The sequence below is a fragment of the Spermophilus citellus genome, assembly GCF_964194105.1.
Source record: "Spermophilus citellus genome assembly, chromosome: 10".
Taxonomy (NCBI): Eukaryota; Metazoa; Chordata; class Mammalia; order Rodentia; family Sciuridae; genus Spermophilus; species Spermophilus citellus.
This window is the reverse complement of record NC_138197.1, coordinates 7,854,297-7,869,234: the sequence shown is the minus strand read 5'-3', so window position 1 is coordinate 7,869,234 and position 14,938 is coordinate 7,854,297. Positions and strand designations below refer to the sequence as shown.

The following is a 14,938-nucleotide window of genomic DNA, read 5'->3' as shown; positions in this document are numbered from 1 at the left end:
GAGGGAACAAATTACGCATGACTCTAGGAAAAAAAAAAAAAAGAATTGGACGTGATTCAGCTGTCACAAAAACTTTATGTGCTGATATAGCACAAGGTCAAAATTACGGAGGTTGGAGGTGGGCAGAGCAAATGGGTAGTTGTGGTCAAGCAAATTTGGCTAGAGTGAAGGTTGATGGTTGAGATTGGCCAATAAGGAGAAAACACACTTAAAATAAAAGCTAAATGGAGCTATTAACTTCAGAGTGTTATTGTTATCTACAGAATAGATCAAAAGAGGCCAGTTTCCACAGGTTTTACGAGTTCAAGGGTTCATAAAGAATTGAGAGCCCTAAGAGCTGACCATAGAGCAACTTTCTGCTTAGTAAGATGCCTATCTTAGGTATGTCAGACAATTCATTCTCAAAACACCCAGCCTGCAAAGCAGAGCAGTCCAGACAGACTGTGGGGAAGCTAGGCAAGCTAAGAGACTTCCTAGAGTCAAAGGCAGGTGCCCCGCATTGCAGGAAGGTTGTGGAACGGACAGTGTTGAGCAGCTCTACAAGGATGAACCTTGCTGGGTTCCTGCAGAGGGCCCTCAGAGCTCTGTTCTAGGAAGTAAAGATGAAAATTGGGTTAAACAGACAGGCAAGCAAGAGTGAATCTGGGGAGTAGAAGTCAGAATTTTTTCACTCCTTTACACCAAGTTGAAATTCAGTTTTCAGAGGGCTCTTATTAAATGCCTTCTAAGCACAGAGAGGATGGTGGATCCTGTGGCTGAAGAGGTGAGCAGGATACGGTGATCATTGCATTTCTTGGTCCTTCCCAGTAGGTCATTGCAGACCACTTGTGGAGTCCTCCATTAAGGCTGTCCAGAAGTCCTCATCCAGCCCACCTGTGTTTTACCCAGGAGAGTCGGAACATGGACTGAATTAATCAGGAGAAAGTCAGGAGAAGACTTGACTCAAGCTGAACTAGCAAGGCCAGCAGACCACAGAGGAAGGGGCTGTGAAGCTGGTGACAAGCAGAAGTTCAAGGAGCAAGGGAGGAATAGCACTGAGAGGTGGAGCAGGCCCCAGACACCTGAGAATCTGAGGAATCTCAGAATCTTGTCTGAAAATCTCTGACATCCACGAGACTTTCCTTTCACGTGAAGCCCAAATGTATGCTATCACTGCAGAAGAAACTCAGTTACCTGCAATCCTGCAGGTAGCAGAGGCTCTGGGCTCCGAGATAGGTGTCTAGATTGGAACTGGTGGGTTGAGACTTCAGAACACTCAGGATCACAATTCAGAGGAGACAGGTCGTGTGGGACACCAGAAATCACAGAAGGTACCCCAAAGATCAACACAGATTTTAGCTTAAGAAAAAATAGATGACAGAATTTTGAATGAGGTCACGTTTAGTGCTTCCAAGACCACTAAAAGGTGTACAAGGCAGTACTGGGAAATTCTACAGCATAAATCAATCACAGGAGTGGCTGGATTGCCAGGGGACAGATTAGCCACATAGTGGTATGAAGGATGGATTAGAAAATATGTGTTAGGTGCATGCAGATGTCTTAGGAAGGTCCTGAAGTCACCTAAGTGGAAGATCAAGTGTCTCAGGATGAGCCTTCGGCAATGGAAATGAATCAATGGGGAAAAATTATAAAGAAAGACTTGGAAGGAATTCATGAGAGGAGGAATATAGATAGCAAGAAGGCAGAAGGAAAAAACAGAAACGAGGCTCATTTTGGTAACAGAATCAAATGGTGAATCTCTGCCAGACCTGGTGCTATTATGCTTGATCTGAACTGAAATCTGTGTTCGATGACTTAAATAATTGGGCAATATTAAGTGGTTGGAGTGGACACTCTGGTACAATCCACCAACATACTCCAATCCTTCTTAGTGTGTGTGTGTGTGTGTGTGTGTGTGTGTGTGTGTGTGTGCCCTCCTCCCCTCATCTTTTGGATGGTTTCTTCTGAAACCAGCACTTGGCACTTTCTTCAGTGAATGTTTCTGGGCTCTGGAAGCTGCCTACATATAGAAAAGGAGACACCCAGGAGATCACAGCTCCTCTCCCACCCCTGCCTCAGGACAGAACAAGGTCTGAGGTTCACCTGGTGCTGTGGAACTCCCTGTGGAGTCAGCTGGGGCTGGAATTCACCTGAGTTCTCTGTTGCCCCTTTCTCTCTCTCTGATTCTCCTTCCCTTTCCCTCAGGACCTGGCTGGGTCTCCTAGGAGAAATTCCTCCGTATCCCTGATCCTGAGCTATTAACAGAGGGCCTGCTTCCAGGGAAGAGGCCTCAGAAGGTGCTGAAGCCAAACTTGAACCCAGGACGGCTTTAGTGCCAACCCCTCTTCCTAAGGCTTCATTACCTCACTGTGAAGTGGAGGGCGGGGGGGCCTTCACTCTCTGCCCATGGAACCCATGCTGACCTGACTCCCAGCACTGGCTCCCTATATCACGCAAACACACAAGTGTAAACAAACACTGTCCCAGAGCCTTAAAAGTCCCCAATGCTGGCTGTTGTGGCTTGGATCTTAGATACATCCTGCAAAGTCCCCTCTGTCTTGTTTCTCAGCCATGGCTTCATCCCACCACCACAGGCTCCCACCATGATGAGCTGCTTTGCTGCAGGCCTAAGTGGATCATTGACTAGAACCAAAACTGTGAATCACAACATGAACCTGCTCAGTTTGCAAGCTGATTATGTAGGGTATTCCGTTACCATCACAGAAGCTGTCTAAAATACTGGTGTAGACTCACAGTGCTGCCTGGGCCACGGAACAGCTCAGAATCAGGGGAATGGTGGACAAAGGGAAGGAATTGGAGACAGTGCTTTCCCTCCTAGAATCTAATAAGCTTTATGTGAGTCTGAGTGAGCATAAGGCATTTACAAGGTACTCAAGCGGAATATGTAGTAGGCATTTGGAAAGCAGGGTGCAGTTTCCCAGGAAGAAGTAAGCAATTTCCAATTAATTACTCTCTGACCTTCATATGCAGAGCCATCAAATCACTAAGTAAATGAATTATCTCCGTGAATATGGAAGGAACAGCAGAAAATTCACCAAACTGAGAGATCCAAGGAACGTGATTGGAAGAACAAGGGCAGCAGCTTGGGAAGCAGGTAAAGGGACTGTAGTTGCCACCCTGAGAGCACCGCAGTGCCCTTAATTATGACCTTGAAAAAATAAATAAGAGAAAAATAAGAACATTAACTTAAGATAAAATACTTGTATTTAATGCACATTTTATTATATTATTTGTTGGAAATTGTAGTCATTGAAGTATATTTTGATTCTGTCTGAACTAACTTTAACTTAGATATCCTAAGTCTATGATGAGACTTCATAGGATTTAGCTGACTAGTGACTAGACCGGCACATTCTGTAGAAGGAAATGTGGCTTCTTAGGGTTGGCAAAGTGGACAAGGCTCGGGAAGCCCATGACTCCCTGGAGCCTGGGCGAGGACCTCCTCACACAGAGTCTCCTGGAAGCAGTAGCCCATCTGTGGAGCGACTGGACAAGTTTTGCCAGAATCTATGACCCTCTTTCAGTTACACTATTGGATGCATACAGAGATCTACTCCGGAATTCAGTCATTTAATAAAACCCATCGATGTGACCCTGTACTCCTCATCACAACCAAGCTCACACTTGCTCTCCCAAATAATACAAAAGCAAGATAAAGCCTGGGAGTTAGACACTCAAGTCTGCATAGCAGGGACCTCGTGGCCTCTAGAAAGTTATGTGTCTCCAGGAAGTAAGCCACACTGCCGTCTCCACTTTATTGCTGGTGAGAGGATCCATTCACTGTTTGCGTGATCCTTGGGACCACTCAGAAGGCCAAGCAAAGCCATTAATTTTTCCCTGAGTTTAGTCAGAATATTAAAGATAAGTGGCATAGAGAGAAAATGGCATGGAAATAAAACCATCTAAGACAAAGGCTCCAATATTATGCGTCAGTTAGGAATTCTCATAGCAAACAGAGCCGGGATAGTAGGCCCGACCTGTGCACTGTGGGAGTGCCCAGAGCAAGGAGTTACAGCTGAGCTGAAGCAAGGGACTGTGGCATGTGTGACTCCTGTGGCAACCCCTGTGGCCCGTCTCTGAGGACATCATGGCCAAGGTAAGCCTCAAGAAGGAGAAGGTCAGAAATGCCACAATGGTGAGGGCAGTGGAGAGTGTTACCAGGTCCAGGAGGTGAAGGCTCCAGAGTGTTGGAAGGAATATCAGGGAAGACAGGAACACAAGCCCCCCCCACAGCCCTGCCTGAGAAGACAGACTAGTCATCATCACAGGTGAAAAGTCCTTGATCAAGGAGATGCTTCTATAAGCAGGGAAAGATGGTTATTTCATTTTAAAAAAAGTGTTTTGACCAGAAAAGTGACTTAGGCATGCTTCTGTGTCTTCTTAAAGGTAGCACATTGCCTGACAGGTCTCTCAGCAAGGTGGCAGTGCTAGAGGCCAGACCTTTGTCCCCTCGGCTCTGTTCTTTTCTGTTTTCACTCTCTTCCCAGCCTCCTGGGAGCAGGGAGGAGACAGGGAGGGTCATAGCACAAGGGGTCCATCCTGGCTCTGAGCCTTTCACCCTCCGCAGGATTAACCATTTTCTTCCCCCCACCTGGGGACATTAAGGAGTCCTCCCCACACAGAGAGCAGCAAAGTGAAGATGGCTGCACCACTTCCATTGTAGGGTTAAATCTACATCCTCTCTCAGTTCCCAATAACCATCGCATTCTCCTATTCCTCTCCAGAGCTATGTCACACTTTCAGGCCCTGAAAGCATCCAAAGCAAATGTAAGATCAACTACATCCATCTCAAGACATTTGAGGATACAGCTGTGCAGGTTTGAGGGAGAAAAAACTGATAGCACCAGAGGCCATTAACTTTCTTTTCCAAAATCACCTTTCTCATTAGATTTGAAAAATGTGTTTGGAAACAGCAGTTTATGGCAGTTGACTAGATAAAACTTCAGAAAGATAGTGCACACAAGGAAAGGTGAGACAAATTGCAGTGATAAGGTGTGTCGGCAAGGGCTGATGCTGCAGGAATGTAGTGTCTTTGTATCTCCAGCCATTCATTAGGGAGGGCTGTGTCAGTGTGGCTGCACAGAGGAACAGGGACTCTAAAACACAAAGGCCACCAAACACACCTCTGCCTCCTCCCAGAGACTTAATTTACTGGCCCAGATATGTTTATTTGAAAATACATATGCCAGAAATTTTATTTTGAAAATAGTTATTCTAGCATCTTAATGAATGATTCATAATTTGAAAATAACTATGCACGGCACATTATAATATTGATGATTTCTGCCTCAGAAAAACATCTGATTATTAATTCTGAATAATCAAGAACACCCAATGGTGTCCCATTAGTTTATGAAACATAGTAATGTTTCCATGGGTGGATTAAAAAATAATGCACTGAAAATTAAAAAAAATTGTGCTTTCAATATTATATCAATATATATCCAAAACTTACATTATTTTTCAAAAGTGTTAGTGTTCATTTCCTTATTTTCACCAGTGAAGCAGAGTTGGATTCCTATTGATAAGAGAAATAGCTGCCTAACCCATAAGCATATTGAGAAGGAGGCAAGTGTTTATTTAATGTTGTCTGACTTTTGCATCTTACACCTGGAGAAAGCTTAGAGCCTTCATTCATGAACTTACTCTTGGAGAGGGAACCATGTTTAGACTACACATGAATATTAGGGATCTGATTTAGAGAAATTCCATTTTGGAATATTAAAACTCTTTAATATCATTGTGCAAAGCTCAGGGAAGGACTTCCACAGCCATCTCTCACACCTTCACAGTCCAGTTGTAGACTTGCATGCTCTGGTGTCCCCAGAGTCTTGGTAGGGCTCTTTCTGCTCCTTTCAGAAGCCAACACCTGTTTGTTCAGTGGCTCCTCTATTCTCCCCTACTGAGGACATTGCTTCTGCACGTGATCCTTCTCATTCATTCACTGGACCATTACGTGAGCCCACAAATATGCTACACTACCCTTCCTCACAAAAGCAAACACATAAAAAGCAAGACAAAGTACCCTGACCCAAGTCATCCATCGGATTCATGCTCCATTTCTCTGCTGTCCTGAAAGATGTCTCAAACTGCTAGAAAGTGGAACTGAGGCAGATCTTAAGAACCGTTGGTCTCCTGGAAGGAGCAGTGCCAGTCAAGGGAGGGGAGGAGAATACACAGATGCAGCGAGGAAGAGGGAGCCAGCACAGGCTGCCATGTTGAGGAATAGCGCTCCAGGAGGCACAGCTGTGTTTGCTACAGCAGCTTCAGAAGGAGCCACGTGTGGGCACCTCCAGGAGGAGGGAGAAGGGATTTAGCCACGGGCTCCTCTATTTCTCCTGCTTCCCATCCACAGTAGGTTTCCCTGCAGAGCATGCTAACATCATACTTCAGTGTTGTGCAACAGGGACCTTTGGGAAGAGGAGGGGGTCTCATATATCATGATCTGAAGTGTGGGGATTCATCTGGGTGTGGGTCACTGTGGGTCATTTCAGATATGGTCAGCATGGCAGCCTCACATTTGCTCCCTCTGCATCAGGAGTGAAGGGAACCTGGGTTGCATTTGATCAACACCAAAGGAGCCCAGTCAGCTGGCATCTATTCAATCAACTGCAAATTCCACTCGAGTGTTTGGAAGCACAGAATAGTCATGACTTTCATGAGAGTTGGCATTGTATTGGATCAATGGTTTAGAAGAACTAGTAACTTCAACCTGCTGGAAGACCTGATCGCCTGGCACCTGGTGAATGAGCCAGAGACCATGACCCCAGCAGTAGTGTCAGCTGTGGGACACTTAAGACCTATCTGCCAAGAATCCAAGAAACAAGTCATGAAAAAGTGTGCCTCAATTTTGCCTGATGAAAAAAAAAATCTGCTTGGTAGTAAATAAAACATGCCAAGACATAGGCAAAGGACACAGATAGATACATAAAAATGACCAACAGGCATAAGAAAATATGTTTACCATCACTAATCATCAGGGAAAGGCAATTTATAGCCACAGTGAGAAACTACCTCACACATTTTAGGACAGCTGTTACCAAAAAAGAGAGGGTAAGAGAAGAAAGCAGTCACTGATGAGAACGTATAGCAAAGAGGTCCCTGTACCACATTCCCCTACTGTAGGTGGGAATATAAATTAGCAAAGTGATTGTTGAAACAATATGTGAGTTCTTCAGGAAATTAAAAATACAATGATTATATGAGCCAGTGATTTAAGTTCTGGTTACAAATCTAAAGGAGGTGATATCTGTGTCCCCAAGAGTCATCTGCACTCCCAGGCTCATGGTAGCACCATTTAAAATACTCAAGATAGGGAAACTACCTATGTGTGGGACACATAAGGAAAACTGGGTTAGACAGATAAATATATGCATAGATATACACACATATACCCATATATATGTAAATATTGATAGAGATGCACATGAGAATATTATTCAGACATAAAAAGTTTGGAAATTTTTTAATTTACAACAACATGGATAAACCTGAAGAACATTATTCTAAGTGGAATAACCCCAACACAAAATAAAACTTCTTATATGATCTCACTTATACCAGAAATTTTAAAACATCAAAATCACAGAAGAAGAGAATAGAAAAGTGGTTGCTAGAGGCTGGGATGAAACTTGGGTAGGGCAGGAAGAAAGTTTGGTCAAAGCTTTTGAACTTTCAGCTATAAGGGCAAGTTCTGGGACAACTGGTGACACTTTATTTTGCATTTGAAATTTTCTGGGAGAGTAGATTCCCACCAGGTACAGCCCCTCTCTCTCTCTCTCTCTCTCTCTCTCTCTCTCTCTCTCTCTCTCTCTCTCATACACACACACACAACCACGTGTGGTGATGAGCATTCCCATATCAGTTTCTCTGATATCATCCTTTCCCTAAACTGGCTTCCCATGTGTTCAAATGTCCACTGAATATTTCATCCACTTCCCTTCAGATCCTAAAACAAAAAGGTAAGCAAATAGGTTTATGGAAAAGGAATCCTGAATAGCTACGAGGAAAGAATCTCAAGTTTCACAGAAATCAGAAAAGTATCAATTACATCACTAACGACATATTATATCATAACCATTACAGTGGCAGAAACTTTGATTTTTTAAAGCGAGCAAACTGGCATGTGGAGCCATGGTGAACATGTGTGGAAAGGAGTCCAAAGAGGCTCTTTACTGTTAACCCTGGGGAGAAACCAGGGGGTACAGAGCAACCAGAAAATATACACACACCACATATTACCAACTTGCTTTCACCTATCCATCCTAGAGCAAAGCTCCCACAAGAAGAATATATTGACTGGCTACCAACCCTCTGTGCTCAAAATTTGCATTTGTACCTAAATTGACAAGCAGGTTCATTACAGTATCAGTTGATATAGTAAAAGGCAGAAACAATCTGATTTTATATTAATAGCGGGATGAGTGAATTTTGATACATTTATACAATTAAATATAGATGACTTGGGTACATCTTGAGAATGTCATGAGAGTGAAGAAAGGGAGTCAAGAATGTGTACATTTGCTAATGCAGTGTTGCTGGCCTGGAAAGAAATGTGTTATGTTAAGGTAAATTTACCTTTGTGTATTGAGGAAGAAAAATAGGTCCAGATAGATAACAAATAACACCCTAACCATAAGTATAATATTGTGTCATCAAAAATAACATTCACCATAGAAACCCCACCTTGCTTTAAAATTTGTTTTAAAAACCATACGATTAGAAAGAAACTAACACATCAATGTGTTCCATGTTGAGATTTTCTGATTCAGAGTTCAGACTCGAGCCCCAGTCCTGCCATCCTCAGAGGGCTGCTTTCAACAAGTGAGTGAACCTTCAGAGATTCAGTCTGTTCAATTATAAAAAAGAGATAGTAATATACCTGCCACTTAGCATTGTCATGAGAAATTAGTTAGATGATTTATTTATAAAATGTCTCACAAACTGCCTATCATTTACAAATGTTCAATCAACAAATTACTATTTGACTATGAACCCAGCCCATCCGCCTCTAGAGCCTTGTCATGCTTGCTGAAGTAGAAAAAGACAAAAAAAAGTAGTAAATAAGGTGCATCTCTTTTATATTTTTTCCCTCCTGAAAAATATACCCATTGCTGCCAAGGCCATCAACAGAAGTTTCTGCAGTCTATTCTGGGTTGATTGGCACAGGCCCTATGAATGGTCAAGGGTGGTGAGCTGTCTTCCACCAACTGACACAGAGTGTCATGGCCATAAAGCTAAGCAACTTAACACAGAATCTCAAGTCATTGATTCTTATAACGTCTGAATATGAATGAAAACTATTTATAATGCACTTATATCGTTGCACAATCTAAATTACACTTAAAAATAAAATAAGTGATCAAACTGAAAATTAAACATCAATTACCTGTCAATTTCAGCAGGATGATACATTTGTCAGTGGAAAGAATTGAAGCCAAAGATTTCGTTGAATTTACTGGAGTTGAGTCTGTTTCCCAAACTTATATTGAATATTTTTTTTCCTGCATGTTTGAAAATACAGCAGAATTGAAGGTAAAGGATGAGATGGGGAAGAATTTTGCAAGAATGATTTAGCCCAAGAAGAAGCCTGCTCGCTGCCTGGCCTAGTTACGGGATTTCTGCTGAGCTGGCATTCCTTCTCCGGGCTCGTCCTGGCGACACATGCTTTTGCATTTATTCCCCAGGTTTTTCTCATTTCAACTTTTGCATGGTTTCCTTCTATAATTCCTCGGGGACCACCTGGCCTCCTTTCCAGACGACAAGCTTGGGTTGCTACTGAAGAGGAGCCAGTAGCCACCTGCATGCAGAAACTCCCTGCCTCAGCCTCATAAAGTGGCTGCAGGGCCCACAGAGCAATAAAACCGCCAGGATTCCTACTGCCTTTCCATTTCACTCCCAGAGTCTGGTCTGACGGACTGAAAATACTCTCACCTCATGCCATGTTTCCTTTCTGATAAACCAGAGAACTGTAGGATGTCTAGAACTAATCTAAACAGTCTCAGACACAACGGAATTTCAGACCAAACACTTTTTGATGTGAGAGTGGAATTCATTTGGGTTGGATTCCTCATCTTTACGTGGATGTGGACTTCAAAAGGGATTTAAAGCAAAATGAAAGCTTACTGAAGCAGGTGTTTAGGCCCACGTATCCCTAGTGTGATATAACCCAGGAAGCTTTGCTTAAGGTCATCTCTAGGAGTGTGTTTTCTTAAGTTACACATTTGCACCAACAAGTTAGCTTCGGAGCAATTTAATTGTATGTTTTTATTTCAAGATTACAAATGAAGCATATTTATAGAATAAAAAGACTGAATCACCTATACCTTCAAGAGTATATTTACAGATATATATGTATATGTAAACACAGCTGATAATATTATTTCTGGTTATATAAATATAATATTAACAATGACAATATGTAAAATAATAGAATTCTCTGATGATTTAGGTCAATCCTTCCTTGAATATCTATTGTGTGTTTTTTTATGTTCTGCATTTTGTTGTAGGCATTGTGTATACAGCAGTGAAAAGACAGACAAAAACTCTGTTTTCACACACTTTACAAACAAGTAAAAATGATAAAATATGTATGTGAGTATGCCTGTGTGTGTGTGTGCACAGAGATTTTATACTGTACACTCATCAGAACTAAGTAAAGGGGTCATGAACTGTCATGGGAGGGTGACCTGCAGGAAATGAGGAACTGCCTTGTTTGTGTTTCCCATGGGAAGTGAACCTCCGAGGAGTGCTTGTGTCTGATGTTCATTTGAGGTCCTCTTTACCTCCCTGTGTGCCCAGGTGACTGTGGGTACAGTAGACAGGAAGGGAGACAGAAGAGATGGAAAGGCCTAGACCATGAGGGATTCAGAGCCATGAGAGTTGGTCATTTGATTCCGACGGAGATGAAAGATGTTAAGGACATTTGAGTGAAGAGTGATAACTCAGCTCAGTACTCTGGCTTCTTTTTTGAGAAGAGACATCAAGGGGCAATGATAGAAGTAAGGAGCCCTGATTGATGCTCTTGAGGCACCATTGAAATTTGGAGGGGGATGGTGGTTCTGGAGCATGAGAAGTGCTTGAATTCTATGTAATCATGTAACTGCCAGGACCTACTGACAAAGTAGAGAAAGAGGCCACAGACAATAGAACTGAGGAGTCACTGACATCCAACATGGCGACTAACAACTTCAAGAAGGTGGATGGATGAATGTAATAGAGATGGAAGACATTCAGGAGAGCAGATCCAGGACACGCACTATTGTTTTTGGACATTGTAAAAATGGCTCTACCAATCTAGATTCCAGGGGAGAGAGAGAGGGGGAAACAGGCTGGGGTATGAGCAGCACACAGATGGCTCTCCATCCGGAGACTGCATTGAATACACAGGGTGAGGACAGATAGCAGAGAAGGCTTTCAAAAATTAAACAGCAGGGTAATACAACATTTAAAAACAAACATGATGATGAGGAAGAACAAGAAAAAATGAGAGAGAAGAAATTTTTAAAATAGGGGAAAATAAAATAAAAGCTAGTGAGTGTGACATCTGAAAAGCTATCTTAAGACATGTTTCAAGGAAGAGGGTTGTATCTTATGTCACAAGAGGTCCTATGTAGGCGCCTCCACGCCCTCATGTACTACTTCCTCTGGAATTTTGCTATTCTGGAGATTTGGTTCACCTCAGTCATCTTTCCTAAGACACTGACCAACATCCTCCCAGGACCATCTCCCTAGCTGGCTGCTTCCTACAAATAGTCCTCTATTTCTCCCTTGGCATCACTTCCTGTTTGCAGCTATGTCCTTTGAGAGGAATGTCAACACCTGTAATTGCTTGCATTATGCCACCATCCTGAGCAAAAGGGTATGTATCAAGCCAGCATTCTTCTTATGGATGACAGGTTTCCTTCTCACACATGGTCCAAGTCACATCACATTTCAGCAGCCATTCTGTAGCTCCAATATCATCAGCCATTTCTTCTGTGACAACTTTCCACTCCTGGAACTCATATGTGCAGATTCAATTCTGGCAGAGTTTCTGGGTTGTGTGGTGGCCACCTTCAGCCTCCTGGGCCCTCTGGCCATTACGAGCACCCCCCACACCATCCCACACACCCTCCACATCATCTCAGTGTCTCTCTTCTATGGCAGCTGCATCTTCCTGTATATCCAGCCAGGCAAGCATGGGCAGGGAGAGGACTAGAGCAAGGTCACCCTGGTGACCCTGACACTCAACCCTTTCATCTACACCCCAAGGAACAAACAGGTGAAGCAGATATTCAGGAGCCGGGGAGCAAAATCCCCTCATGAAGTTGAGTCAGACCTGAGAGAGGGGAAAAATTGCCTCTTTGCCCGAACCTCTGCTAATGAAGCTTCTGTCCTGACCTCCATGGATTCTCCTTTCGTGGACAAAATTTTTTTCATGTGTTCAAATGAATATATTTCCTATATGTATCATTATTGGTTAATTCAATCTTGTTCAAAAAACAAAAAAAAGGAAAGAAAAAAATCAATATGCCACTTCTATGTGAAATATCTAAAAATATCTAGATATTTCTAGCATCATTTTTCAGATTACCCTCTGAGAACAGGACTGAAATAAAAATACTACTTTCCTACCTTAATTGTAGTAGAGTTTCTAGCCAGTGCATTAGAGCTAGGAAAAAAAAAAAGTTAAAGGATTAAGTAAGAAAGGAAGAAGTGCTGTTATTATCGCCAGTAACATGCTCTTAGAATTAATAATTTCTTGGATACAAGTTCAACCTACAAGAATTTTTATGTTTGTTTTATGTTTTTATGTTTATATACCAGCAATAAATAGTTAATTTTTTTAATGTCTTATAGGCTGAGGTTCCAGAAATGGCCATGATCATAGCACTCTGCAGTTGTAGAATCTCCTATAAATAGTTTGAGTAGATGGGGGCATACACTTGTTTAGCTTCCACGTGTGGAAGAATAGAAGGGGAGGAAACCCATGCAGCCAGCTCATCCCAGCTATTTTGTTATAAACACGTGGAGTGATGGGGAGTACCTGGAGGGAAAGGCAAGGGCCAGGAGGGAAACTTGCATGTGAGTTAAGTGAAAGCATGACTGTGAGCCAGTAAGAAAGGGCTGCTAGAGAGAGGACAGAAAAGTGCTGACTCAGGAGAGTGGGGAGGAACAGCTGAGGCTTGGTTGGGTGGGGTGATGGGTGAAGTGGGAGCTGGGTACCTAGTGAGTCAGTGAAGGGCAGCACACTTGGTCAAAGCATTTGCTATGGTACTCATGAAAGCTATATTCTGAGACAAGCTCATCTGACAACTGAAATCCCTCCCCAGCCTTCTGTCTAGGCATCCCTTTGCCTTTACACTGCCCCCTTGTCTCCCCGTGTAATAGATAACCTGAACTGAACTGCAGTAAGACAGACCACCCCATGCACAGTGGCTCAAGCACAATGACTGTATGTCTCTCTCACATTGCACTAAAAATGGGTGCTGCTGGTCACTGGTGCTTTGCATTTCCAGAGACTCAAGGCTGTAGGCTCATTTCAATTGCCCTTTGCCTGTTTTGAAGTTCCTGTCATGGTGCAGGAGGGAGGAGAGGGCCACCTGCTCAGCGTGGATGAGCAGTGACCACACAAAACATCTACTCACCCTGCATTGGTGAGAACTAGGAATTGAGAAGGAGTCACCTCCCAAGCAATGCTCGAGAAAAGGCCATGTTGCAGTGGGTGCTCACGCGGGGTCACCTGGCACACCATCAGCAGGGACATTTGTGTGTTTCCTCTCTGCCAGTTAGAAGGTGAGCTCTAAGGAGTTTTATTTATGGTCATATTTTTAAAACCTTGACAAAAGCCAAGACACACTAGATACTCAGTGAGTCCTAAAGGAACAAACTCGAAGCACACACATTTATTTAACTTAAAAATAGTTTCCCCCTGAGGCAGAAGATGAAGCTATCTCAGCGTTCAGGGTAACACATCCACTTGCCCAGAGTACCTGGTTTTGCTTTGTAAGCCTCAAATTCAGAATGTGTTTTCCACCATTTCCCATAACACAAGACAAAAATAGACTTGAAATACTTTTGACTCTCCTAATAGATTAATATGATGTAACAAAACTTCACTTAATATAGTTCAACATGCTCCAAGTACTTTTTATTGTCTTTTGAGATTTCTGGCAAGGTAGATGATACTAAGTTTATATACACCATTATGACATGTAAATATGATCATAGTGTAAATTTAAAACTTGTGATTCTGAAGAAAATAACCATTTTTATTATGTTATTTTTTTCATCTTTAACTTGGTTTAGCTAATTTTACTATTCCCTAGTACTTCTAGGTTAAAAAGGATAAAATACGAATTATTAGAATTCATAGTCAAGTATTAAAATTTAGGAGTCAAATATGTCACACGAAAATCCGTTATCAATTTGGACGCTTTCATAGAGATTTAGGGAGGTAGACCTTACCCAAGTTACTTTATTTAACATTGCAATTAAAAGTTTTGGAGATTTATATTGATTTGCCTAGAAATAATTTTGTGTGTAAGAAATGCTATTTTACTAAATTATGAGGCTTCTAGATACATCAATTATTTATTCAGATTTTTTGAAGTTTGGACCATAAGTGAGTGAGAACTAATTATAATAATCTGCTCTGGGATCATAATGTTGAGTGACACCCAGAAACCCCAGCTGGTACACAACAGTGGCAATATACATAAGGTCATGGGATTTGCAAAGTGTATACCAGCTGTGCTCCGGAGCCCACTCTGGCTGCCTATTCAGTTCCACATAAAAGTCATAGTGCTGACATTTTGATTTATAATGGTGTCAAAGTCCTGAGCGAAGTTCTAGTAAGCACCCATGCAAATTGATGTTTTGCAGTGTTATTTTTTGAACTTCAGTTACTTTCTAACAAGTTTGTGGATAATGGTTCTGGTCCACCCTTAGTGCACCA

The 14,938-nt window shown here is 42.3% G+C and overlaps 1 pseudogene across 1 annotated transcript in view; it reads left to right on the top strand.

Moving 5' to 3' along the window:
* Positions 1–11,631: 11,631 nt before the first annotated feature.
* The window catches only part of LOC308659088 (olfactory receptor 6E1-like), a 44,883-nt pseudogene continuing 41,576 nt past the window's right edge, over positions 11,632–14,938 (top strand). Inside the window, exon 1 of the transcript in view lies at positions 11,632–12,400. The product of the transcript in view is annotated as an olfactory receptor 6E1-like (transcript). The remainder of the gene's footprint in view (positions 12,401–14,938) is intronic.